A 13,030-nucleotide genomic window follows, 5' to 3' on the forward strand; every position below is an offset into this window, starting at 1 on the left:
TGCCAATCGTGCCACAGGAAAATATAGTTTCAAGGTATTATATGGGATTCAATGGGATGAACCAAGCATGGTGAAGATTACTTGTACGACAAGTTATACTGCCTGTCAAGCTCTGAACTTCCCCAAGGTGTAAGATTATTTGGTGTGTCTAAATGTTGCACTTGCATCAATCTAATGAAAACAAAGGCTGCATTTTCTACTTTATGGATTTCAATATTTGTCGTGCAGGCATGTGTGCATTTGTTGAACGTAGTGAAGTCATCCTATGAAGACCAAGATAAGATGCCTAAGTTAGAATTCTCAGCTAAGAGACTACTTTATGGGTATTATGTTGGTGTTTCACTCAAGTATACCTGTATTTCTATCATTAGTTGGAAGCTATTACAACCCACGGAAGCATGGTTTGTTTTAGATTTGATCTCTTGTTCATTATACATGTTTGCAAATTCATGGTAGTGGGTGGTTCTTATTTGATTTGAAATAGAATACCTAAGCAAGGGAGACTATCGATTATTTTTTTGGGACAATATGCTAACTTGCATTATGGTTGCTACATCGTGGTTATAGGTAGTTCTTGCATTGCACTACTAAACAAATGCTTGATGTAGTTTCTGTAGTAACCAAAGAGTGTATTGATGTTAAAGATGAGAACACCATGTACTCTCTAACTATCCAAGGGCATGGGACCACAAAATGGGAGGAAAATGTCTATCTTTGGTGACTTGATTACCCCCTTGGGGTCATTCCAAAGCAAGAGACGGATTTGCAAGCAAGGACATTAACTTTTTTATTTTACAAACGTCTAGTATATTTCCTAAATGGTTGATTAGTTGAGGATGTGATGGTTAAAGTAATCATGGTGTTGTTCTTCTAGGATTCATGGCTGAGCATAGTAAGGCTTCTGCTACAAATACACAATCTAACAATGCACAACTTGTATCCTACTTGGTTTGTGTAGTAGGTGATGCCAGGAGGAATATTCCATGGTGGATTCCGTGAGGTTTTGTGGTGGATTCTATAAAATTATATTTATTTGCCGTGGGGACTCATACACAAGGTAGATTCCTTGTGTGAAAAGTTGATGGGAACACCTATCCTTTTAGGCATCACGTTAATTTAATTTGCAACTGGGTGGTTCCATAGCGGGTGATTCCACAAAATACATATTTAAATTAATGGACATTTATGAGTTTAGAGTGCGCACTCATATGAAATTAAGGTTAGGACATAGTTCCAATCTATTTATTTATTTTGTACCTGAAGTCTGCTAGGTATTCACTTTTGTCAATTTAATTTTATTATTTTCTAACAATTGTGAATGCTTCAGTTGATGTGTAGAGTAGGCGGCGATGGCACTGGGAAGCACTGGGAACGATAGCATTTATTCAAGTTATTTAGAAGAAATTATCATTTTTTAATGGGCACGCATCTTAGGCATGGCGCCAATATTTATTTTGATGCGCTTATTTATTAAAGCACTTGACATATATTTATTATTTTGTATGCGCATGGGTGCACAGTTTAAATATTCATTATTAATCATTGTATTTGGGCACATCCCAACTCTTGGGACGCCCAACCTCTTTATTCTTTATTTGGACAAAAGCAAACACAAAAGATAAAGCATGCTAATTGTAAATTTGGGCTATTTTTGAGCTTGGAGATGAATAAAATATGAAATAAATGCTTTGTGGGGAGTGCTCACACAAGGCGTGGGGGGAGATTGTACCCAATTGGTCTTTTTGTTTCATGTCATGCAAGTCTATTCTCTTGGATTTTGAGGTTAAAGTAGAGTTTTTTATTCTTGGGGACCTTTTGGCGCTCGCTACGTACGCATATGACATCTAATTTGCACAGCAGTGGTATCAGAGCGAAGCTAAGATCGAGGGCTTCCAATCACTTACCATCTCACGCGAAGGCAAAGCTCCTGGAATGATCAAGCTCTATAGCCAGACTCGCGACAATCCATCAATACCAGCATGTTCGTGGCAATGAAGAACCCCCTACTACATTGTCGGATCGCGAAGGACTACTCTCTAGAGGTGGAGGACCACTTGGGAAGCTCTCTCATGAAGACTTTTTTTTTTCTCAGAGATATCAGTAAGCACCTTCATTAAGATTATCTTTATGCTTATTTTAAAAAAAATCATAGCCTCTACAATTTTTCGAATTGTGGCTGGAGGACGTCTTTACTAGCAATGATTGTGACGAGAACATATCGTCCTGGAACAGATTTCCAAATTGATTAGGATTTTTACTATAAATCTTAAGCTTAAGGCCAAGCTTTATTCAAAACCTTACCTTTTTAATCTCTCCTATAGCAGCAGTTCACACATAATCTCTCCCGAACTCGTTTTAATCTCTCTGCAAGCCCCTGTTCGTGCTTGCACTCTAACAGAGCCAAATTCTAGCAAATAGATTGCTATACGCAGTCTACACGGATCAAGATGGACTGCAACCTGAAGATGTTATACAATGCATGATCTATGCGACACTTGAAGCACAATCTATTTGGAAAGAAGCCAAGATAAGTAAAAGAAATTTCAAATTTTGTACTTTCAATGGGTTACGCGATGGAAAGATTGTACTTGCTTTTAGCACTCAGTTTGATGATTATTTCCATGAAGAACAGTATGCTGAAAAATACAAAATTAAGTGTGTCACTAATCATTTAGTGGACAAAGCATCGCTATGGTGGAATGTAGTCCGCAAAAGTATGGATTGTCCTACTACTTGGGAGACTTTTCAAAAGAAATTTTTGCAGAATTTTCTTCCACCTCAATTCCACGAAAAAGCAATCAAATAGTGGGATCTTCTACAATAAAGAGATCGCGAGCCTATCTCACAATATACCAAGTGTTCCTGGAATGCTTTATTGCAACTTCGGATGCTCGAAGATGTACCTGAGGTGCCCCATAAGCGCAATTTTATGTTTGGTTTGCTTGGTCACTTCTATGTGGAAGTGAACATGTTCAAGCCAACGACTCTCGAGGATGCGATTTCTTTGGCCCATGATGCTGAAGACAAAATTCGAGGACGAGAGAAGCGACCACAACAATTCTCAAACAATGGCAACTTTGGTACAAAGAAATTAAATTCTAACTTTCGAAGATTCAATCAAAACTGCTTTGTTCCATCTTCATTCCGTAAATCTTGGACACAACCCCTTGCTTTACTATCAAACACAAATCCAAATCCTAAGCCATCTTTCCAGCCAAATCCCAACATTCCTAAACTTCCCGCTATTACCAATAATTTTTCTAAAGCCAAATCCATAGTCTGCTATAGGTGCCATGAACCTGGACATCTAGCAATGAATTGTCAATCCAAAAAGCCAAATGTTCACATCAACTACTTGGGATTATGCCTCAGCATTCTAGTGATATTATCTTAGGAATACCTTGGCATCATCAATATGACTTTTTCCTAACATTTCTCATTATCATTTCCTTTGAGGAAAGCTCTCGGCTAACCGAGACCACCCTTCTATAGGATAGACCCATTGGTCACATCCACCACTCTTCCCTCGGGGGTTGTTTTAGTTATCTAATTACCTACCACATTATGTTTGATACTTAAAAGTAGCTTCCTTTATTAACCTGTTAGTCACAGGTTCCTTTATATAATTTAGGGCACAGACACGAAGACAAGATAAAACAAGATCAAACACTTCCTTAACTTATCTTCAGATTAATGTTTGTCTCCTGCCCATACATGAGAATTAAGTGTTCATTTCTCCCTCCGCAGAAAAATCCTTCCATCTCCCGGCAACAAAACTCGAAGGTTTATCCTACCAAGATTCTGCCTTGTAACTAGTATCAAGGCCTCGAGATCCCATCTCGAGTCACGTAGAACACTTGTGTAGGGCCCAGAGGCATTGGGATTTACGGCCAGAGCCCCCACTAGCATCCAAGCGTCCTCCTACACCAAGTGATTTCGATGGAGATACCTCTCACGGTGGGTTCGGTCCACATTCCCCGTGCGGATTCATAACCCCCTTGGTTAGGGTTTGGCAGCTCGTAGGGGGTAGCTAGCACCATCCTTCCTTAATTATCCCTTTAGGAAATCAACCATAGCTGAAGCAACTAGCTTAATAACAATCGCTAGGGAAAACATCCCTTTCATTTCCATGGCAATCAATCATCTCAGACCCGGCCATGCAATCATTAAACACACCCCACTTGGGTTAACATCCAAAACCACATTAACAAATAGTGAATGCACACCCTCTTGCTTCAAGGCATGGCAATCCCATTGCATGTACAATCGGAATTTAAATTGGATGTATCAAAACACTTGCTCAAGGGATTTACAACCTTTTCAAACAACCAAGCATAACTTGGGTCAACAATCCATTTAGGGTTAGATCACCAGCTTCAATTAAGCTAGGAGCATATCCATTTGCGATAGTCCACAACGTGATCGATAAAACAATTCGCAGGCACTTATACTAATTCCTAATGCATCGGATCCCATGATGCTCTAGGTTTCTATCCATCGGAAACTATCATTTCATGTGTTTCTTTTAGTCATGATCGCGAAGCATGAATTCTAAATGACTATTCATGCACTGAACTGGTTTAAAAGCTATTATTTTATGTGAAATATTGCAAAAACATTATCATTTTATGCGTGTAAAAGCTATCATTTCATGCATATAAACTTATGCGAACTCCATACTCTATCATTTCACTCATGCAACCTAGTGCCTAAGACCCATCGATGTTCCATGCACGTAGCTAACCCCCTTCATTTCTTTCACGAGAAATACATTAACTATAACGCTTAAAGAACCTAGGTTTGATTCGTGTTCGTAGGGGCGTTTATTGTGATGGTCGCTCCGCTCGCCTCTCCCGCATTACCGATACCAACGGTCGCTTTGGCTCCTACGCTTCCCGCAATTTTCTTCTTGGGAGCCATTACTACTCGGGGTTTGGATAGTCTGGCCCTTAGCGGCCTTCAGGACGACCGGTTCGGGAGGGAAAGGTCGCGGCTAGGGGATCCTTTGCTGATGAGGGGTGGCTTGAGTGTGGCTCCTTGATCCGTCATCACTCCCCAACTCTCTCTCTCTCTCTCTCTCTCTCTCTCTCTCTCTCTCCCTCTTCTTCTTCTTTTCTTCTTTCCTTCTCCTATTTCTCTCCTCCTATTCTTCTTTCTCTTCTCTTCCTCTTCTCCTACTCTCTCTCTTCCTATTCTTCTTCTTCTCTTCCTCACTCCCTCTCCTCTTTCTCTTCTACCTCTTCTTCTTCTTCTTCTACTTCTCTCTTCTCTTCTCTCCTTCTCCTTCTCTCCCTCTTCTCTCTCCCTCTCCTTCTTCGTCTCTTCTCTCTCCCACTCCTCTCCTTCTCTCTCTCTCTCTCTCTCTCTCTCTCTCTCTCGCTCTCCCTCCCTCTTCTCCTCCTTCTTCCTCTCCTTCTTCTCCTCCTTTCCTTTCCCCCTCTTCTTCTCCTTCTTCCTCTCCTCTCTCTTCCTCTTCTTCTCCTTATTCTTCTCCTTTCCCTCCTTCTCCCTCCTTCTCTTTCCCTCTTCTCTCTCTTCTTTTTCTCCTCTCCTTCTTCTTTCTTCTCCTCCTTCTCTTTCCCTCTTCTCTCTCCCACTCCTTCTCTCCTTCTCCTTCTCTCCCTCTTCTCTCTCCCTCTCCTTCTTCTTATCTTCTCTCTCCCACTCCTTCTTCTCTCCTTCTCTCTCTCTCTCTCTCTCTCTCTCTCTCTCTCTCTCTCTCTCTCTCTCTCTCTCTCTCTCTCTCTCTCTCTCTCTCTCTCTCTCTCTCTCTCTCTCTCTCTCTCTCTCTCCTTCTTCCTCTCCTTCTTAACAATGATCATAGGGGGGGGGGGGGGGGGGCATCGTCTGTTGCTAAAGGGGGGGCCTGTGGACGCTATATAGGATGACGGGTAGGGGGTGGCGCCTGCAGCAAATTGGGGGGGGAACCTGTGCCAATGGAGGGAGGGGGGTGGTCTTTATAAAGGGGGGGGGGGGGGGGGGGCGCAGCTGTCCGCCGCCACTTGGGCTGCATGCCCCCCCCTTCTCCCACTTCACTCCCTCTCTCTCTCTCCCCGACGTATTGTCGAGGGGGAGGGAGAGGGATTTTTTTTTTTGAAAAAAAATAAAAAGGGGGGTTCCTATGGGGGCACAGGGACACCCGCGCAAACGGCCACAATCACGAACAATATGTCCACGAGGGGAAGGAAATCTGGGTTGCATGGGGTCGAAGGTGGAGGAAGACCAAAATTTTTTATGGTAAAGGGGAGGTGGAATGGTGTTATTTAATATAGAGTGCATTATTTTTGCGAGCTTTTGATTTTGTGCTTTTGCAATTGAAACTAATTTTTTGAGCTTTTGGAAACAAACTTGGATATTTTCTATAAATGACATCAACATTATAGTTCACTACATAAATGCCATATCACACACTACTGCTCTTTTTTAACATGAAGATATGTGATATATCATGCATCCATCACCATTTTGAAGCTCCCAACAAAATGCACACTATCCATAATAGAGGGAGCAATGTTATTAGAATTGGAATTTTCAAGCTTTTTAGCAAGAAATTGTTACTTAATCCACTCTCGTGTAGGGGAAAAAAATGGTGACTAAGAATTATCCAATCATCACAAGGCCACATAACTAATATTTAAAGCACAAATTACTCTCGCCTCTTGAGTCACATCTCCTTATTCTTATCTAAGAAAAGTTTCCACAACTAGGCTTTAGCCAATCTTGGTAGTATCTTCTTTTATCAACCTTATGGTGATGGAGATCATCCTTTGTTGATACTTGGTATCCAAACAACATGGTAACTTTAAATGGCTTTAGCCAATCTTGGTAGTATCTTGGTAGTATCTTCTTTTATCAACCTTATGGTGATGGAGATAATACTTTGTTGATACTTGGTATCCAAACAACATGGTAACTTCAAATGGTGATGGAGATAATCCTTTGTTGATACTTAGTATCCAAACAACATGGCAACTTCAAATGCTCAATAAGTATGGTCATAATAGCTTGCTAGCAATGGATGCGACATTTGGCACTACTAAATTTAAGATACTATATTTCTTATTCTTTCTTAGCTTTAATTTTGTAATTATGTCATCTCAAAGTTTTTTTATTTTTTAGCTTATCTATGTAGTTCCATTTGTATACAATTCTTGTGTTTGATCATTTTCACAATGGAGTGATTGTGTGGCATGGACCATTACATCCTCTTCTTATACCACATCAGTTACATCATGACTAGCTACATTAAGAAATCAATTCTTGGACTATAACAATTCATGGGAACCAAATGCTTTTATGGTGGATGATGTTCAAGCAATAATCAAATTACATTTGTTGTCTTTTCTCCTCATGGTTAACCACAAAGTGGTTTTATCCATTTGTGTTTTCACATGGAGGTTTTTGGTGTTCCTATATATCTATGTATATGGCAAGTTTCTGTTGATATGTTTAGAGCACTTTGCAACATTATAAACATGCAATGTACACCTAATTCACATGAGAATGCTAGGATAGATGAGGCTCAAACTCTACTATCAGAGTTCTATGAAAAATACAAGAGGAAGAATCATTCATCAAGTGCTTCAAGGATACATGGTCATCTTGTATAGGTAACCCTATATACAATAGTATGCTTGTTGTCCAATTCAAAGCTGAGACCATTATTGAAAAAAGCCATGCAAATGTAGATATTGTGTCTCACTCCCCTTCTTTCTATATTGTTCCTTCTCTTCCAACTTTTCCTATTAGTAGGGACAAGGAATACATACTACTATTAGACATCCAAAGACTCTTTAATCTCATGGAGGATTATTGTTTCGCAATCATTGCAAAGGCTTTTGATGCTGCAAATGGCATAGTTGATGTCGAAAATGAATCCAATGAAGAGTTACTTAAATTTGGCATTGAAATTGTAGATGACAAGCCTTATTGATGTAGGGGATGCCCTATCTCTTTGTTTCAGCAAGGCAAAGGATGCTGAGAAAGAATTGGGGATAAATTATGAGGAGTTTAACCATCTTCAAGACTGACTTGGAATTTCCAATTTTGGAAGAGAGCAATCGGAGTATATTAAAGAATTGCAAGAAACCAAAGAGACATCATCATCAATTAATATATGGAATCCAACTAAGCTAGAGCATGATAAAAACCAATTAGTACTATTATCGTCGGAATGTGGATATGTGCTACAAGAATTATCCCTCATGCAAATCAAGAGACAAATGGTAGCATTGAGTCTTATCACTCAATTTTGAACACTCACTTTCTTAGTGAGAAATACAACTTGCATGGTCAACGCATTGACTAGTTGATTGAGAAGTTGGTTTGCTCTTATTATGCATACTAGTGGTACCAGGATATGCTAAAAGATATGGATTTCAAGAAGTACTTTAATGTTTTAAAGGTCATAGAAAATTCCATTCAAAGAGCTAAAGAAATACCATATTTTCATGTGAATTTTATTCATGGTGATAGAAGTCAGGCTTCAATATACAGTTGCACAAGAGATGGCCATTGGTACCATGTTCAAAATGCCAATTGTAGTTGGGCATGTTGTACTTGTGATTGATCACAAAAAGGGAATATATGTGAACATCAAACCAAGGTCCTTATGTTAAATGGAATAGAAGTGGAGACGATTGTAGGAAAGTCCAAGGAGTTATATGGTGCACAATTTCATGAGCACCAAAGTAAGTATTTAATATATCATCACTATGGTTGATTGAAGAATTGTCCAATAAATTTTTAATGTTTACATTCTACATTTTTTCTTATTTTGGATACATGACAAGTTTTACTCTCAAAGGAGAGTGGGTCACATGTCCACTCACTTAACATTCACACTATAAAGGTATGAGGATGAAAGGTATGGTGTAAGAATAATGATGTTATAAAATGCCATAGGGTGTAAAATGTAATGGTAGTATGTGATATATAGGGTTACATAGAATGTAAGGGATGGTGTACAATATTGATCTATGTTTAATAGCATCATCGAGAAAAGCAAGGGGAGGTGTGCCACAAATCTATTGTAGAAGTATTTGACTCTCATTAGCTTTATCATATGCCCCATGGTTGACATACATATGAGAGCTTGGATTTTGTGAGTTCTTTTACAAATGTATTTTGACCTAACAATTTTGACACCATCATAAAGCTATCTCAATAAAAGCTTTAATACCTTAAATGTGGTCATGGACTTTGTGATGCATGCCAATGCCACATCAAAATATCATGCAAAGTTTTTGATCTTGAAGATACAAAGTACGAGTCTTAGGTGTCGATGGTATAATTTTATGAATGTAGCTTGTGATGGAGCTTGTTGCAATTGCAATTGCATTTGCAAACACATCTTCTCTCTACTACGGGACAATGGACAAAAATTTACAAGAAAATATATCAACTAATCGTAGATATGACTCACATGTAATAGTGTGGATTTTCTTAATTATCATTATCATTGTTTGTAATGAATTTAGTTACAATGATTGATCAGAGTGAATCAATACTATTAGTGTTTGTTATCAATTGCATTTTAATTTTATTTCAATTTTATTACTTGTTTAATTATATTCCACATCTATGGATCCCGTGTATTTTTTCATCCTTTTTAGGCCTTTAGTGTCTCAAATTACCAAAATCATGTGCCTTATCCTAGCATCCCAAGTGTCCTTAATTGCCAAAATAATGTACATTATGCTTGCATCCTATCATGGAGCCTCCAATGTTGTCCTATACCACCTCTCATGTATGTAATGCTAGCAATATTCTAGCCTATGTGCTCCAATGTCTTGCTATATCCCCAATTTTCTCACTCAGTCACAATATCATACCATACATCCTCTATGTGTTCTGTAACATTATGATAACACTCTAACCTGGGCCCTCTAATTCTACATATATCACCTATCATGGACATTATGCTACCATTTTAAGATAGGAAACCAATGTGTAGCTATAGCACCCATTTCTACATTATGGTACCATTCTAACCTTATGGGCTCGAGTGTCTAGCTATATCACCAAGTTTCTCACTCAAACACCATGCCATACTACAATTTCTCCTCTTTATATCATGTAACAATTTGTAAGTCACCCAATTATATATGACACTATGTATATTATGGCTTTGCTTTCCCATGGTCTTGTATCTTATAATCTTCTATTGTTCCCTTAAATTTGATAAAACTCACAGAGAATAAATTCTATGGATGGATGATAACAACATGCTCATAATTTTGGGTATTATAGGCCCTTTAGGAAAAACCTCAAGGGGAGTTGTTTATGCCCTTAGGAAAACGTCAAGGGTATTATATCCCCTTAGAAAAACCTTAGTTGTAGAAAAAAAGGGGAGTCGTAGCCCTCCCATCATTCACGTGCACTCAGAAGATGGGGGGAGGGGGAATGTGCTTTTTCTACACACCTTGATAGCTTCTAATGAACCTTAGTGTATAGAAAAAAAGGGGTGGTAGGGCTGCCACCCTCTTTTTCTCTACACACCTTGATAGCTTACCTTAATAGCTTCTAGTGAACCTTAGTATGTAGAAAAAAAGGGGGGTGGCAACCCCCCCCATTATCTGAGTGCACTTCGATGATGGGGGGACTACAACCCCCTTTTTTTCTACACACCTTGATAGCTTCTAATGAACCTTAGTATATAGAAAAAAAAGAGGGTGGTTACAAACCTTGATAGCTTCTAATGAACCTTAATGTGTAGAAAAAAAGGGGCATCTGAGTGGCAACCCCCCCATCATCCAAATATAGAAAAAAGTGGCAACCCCCCCATCATCCAAATATAGAAAAAAAGGGGCACGCAAAAAAGGGGGGTGGAAGCCCTCCCATCATCTGAGTGGACTTGGATGATGGGGGGGTTGCCACCCACTTTTTTCCTACCTACCTTGATAGCTTCTAATGAATCTTAGTGTGTAGGAAAAAAAGGGGTTGCAACCCCCCCATCATCCAAGTCCACTCAGATGATGGGTCAATCTAGCTAAGGGGAGACACCCCAATGTGTTTATATGGTCGATGACTTAACCAAGGAAGAGGAGAAGAACTACCACCCCCCTATTAAGGTAAGCTATCAAGGTGTGTAGAAGAAAAGGGGGGTGGCAGCCCCCCCATCATGTGACTACACACCCCTTTTTTTCTACACACTAAGGTTCATTAGAAGCTATCAATGTGTGTAGAGAAAAAGGGGGGTAGTAGCCCCCCCATCATCCAAGTGAACTTGGATGATGGGGGGGCTACTACCCCCCTTTTTCTCTACACACTAAGGTTCATTAAAACGTGTATAGAAAAAAAGAGGGGTGGCAGCCCCCCCATCATTTGAGTGCACTCAAACGATAGCGAAGCTGCCCCCCTCCCCCCCCCCTCTTTTTCTATACACCTTGATAGCTTTTAATGAACCTCAATGTGTAGAAAAAAAGGGGCATGCACTTGGACGATGGGGGGGCTGTCATCCCCTTTATTTCTACACACCTTGATAGCTTCTAATGAATCTTAGTGTGTAACGAAAAAGGGGGGTGGTAGCCCCCCCATCGAACAAGTGCACTCAGACGATGGGGGGTAATAGCTTCTAATGAACTGCACTTGGATGATGGGGGGGCTGCCACCCCCCTTTTTTTCTACACACCTTGATAGCTTGTAATGAACCTTAGTGTGTAGAAAAAAAGGAGGTGGCAACCCCCTAATCATCCGAGTGCACTTGGATGATGGGGGGACTACCACTCCCCTTTCTTTGTAAACACCTTGATAGCTTACCTTAGTAGCTTCTAATGAACATTAGTGTGTGGAGATAAAGGGGGATGGAAACCCCCCCATCATCTGAGTGCCACCCCCTTTTTTTCTACACATATTGATAGCTTCTAATGAACCTTAGTGTGTAGAAAAAAGGGGGGTGATAGTCCCCCATCATCCAAGTGCACTTAGATGATGGGGGGGCTAACACACCCTATTTTTCTACACACCTTAATAGCTTCTAATGAGCCTTACTATGTAGAAAAAAAGGGGTTGGTAACCCTCCCATCATTCGAGTGCCCTCAGACACACCTTGGTAGCTTACCTTGATAACTTCTAATGAACCTTAGTGTGTAGAAAGAAAGAGGAGTGTCAGTCCTCGCATTATCTGAGTGTACTCGAATGATGGGGGACTTCCACCCCCCTTTTTTTCTACAAATCTTGATAGCTTCTAATGAGCCTTGGTGCATAGAAAAAAAGGGGGGTTCGTTAGAAACTATTTTTTCTACACACTAAGATTTGTTAGAAGCTATTTTTTCTACACACTAAGGTTCATTAAAAGCTATTAAGGTAAGTTATCAAGGTTTGAAGCTACTAAGGTAAGCTATCAAGGTGTGTAGAAAAAAAGGGGGTGGTAGCCCTCCCATCATTTGAGTGCATTCGGATGATGGGGGGCTGACACCCCTTTTTTTCTATAACTAAGGTTCATTAGAACCTATCAAGGTGTGTAGAAAAAAAGGAGGATGGCGGCCCCCTCATCATCTACATGCACTCAAATGATGGGGGACTACCATCCCCCTTTTTTTCTACACACTAAGGTTCATTTTAGAAGCTATCAAGGGGTGTAGAGAAAAAGGGGGGGAGGCAGCCCCTCTATCATCCGAGTGCACTCAGATGATGGGGGGCCTACTACCCCCCTTTTTTTCTACATACTAAGTTTCATTAAAAGCTATCAAGGCTCTATTGACACATGGAAGTAAGGGCAAAAACCAATTAAATTGGTCTTTCATGTCTCCACCACCAGCCCAAATTATATGAATGGTGCTCACAAACAACTCAAAGAGATGGAAGGAGAGATTTTTTTCTAATGAAAGGTTCTCTTATGATGTGACCAGAGTATCATCTTGTAGGGCCAAAGTAACTGATGTCAGGAGGCATATTCCACGGTGGATTCCATGAGGTTTTACGATGGATTCTATAAAACTATATTTATTTGCCGAGGCTTATACACAAGGTGGATTCCTCATGCAAGAAGTTGACGGGGACGCTTGTCCTTTTCGAGTATAATGTTAAT

The sequence above is a fragment of the Lygodium microphyllum genome, chromosome 11 (assembly GCF_053477565.2).
Source record: "Lygodium microphyllum isolate KBCC chromosome 11, Lygodium_microphyllum_v1.1.10, whole genome shotgun sequence".
Taxonomy (NCBI): Eukaryota; Viridiplantae; Streptophyta; class Polypodiopsida; order Schizaeales; family Lygodiaceae; genus Lygodium; species Lygodium microphyllum.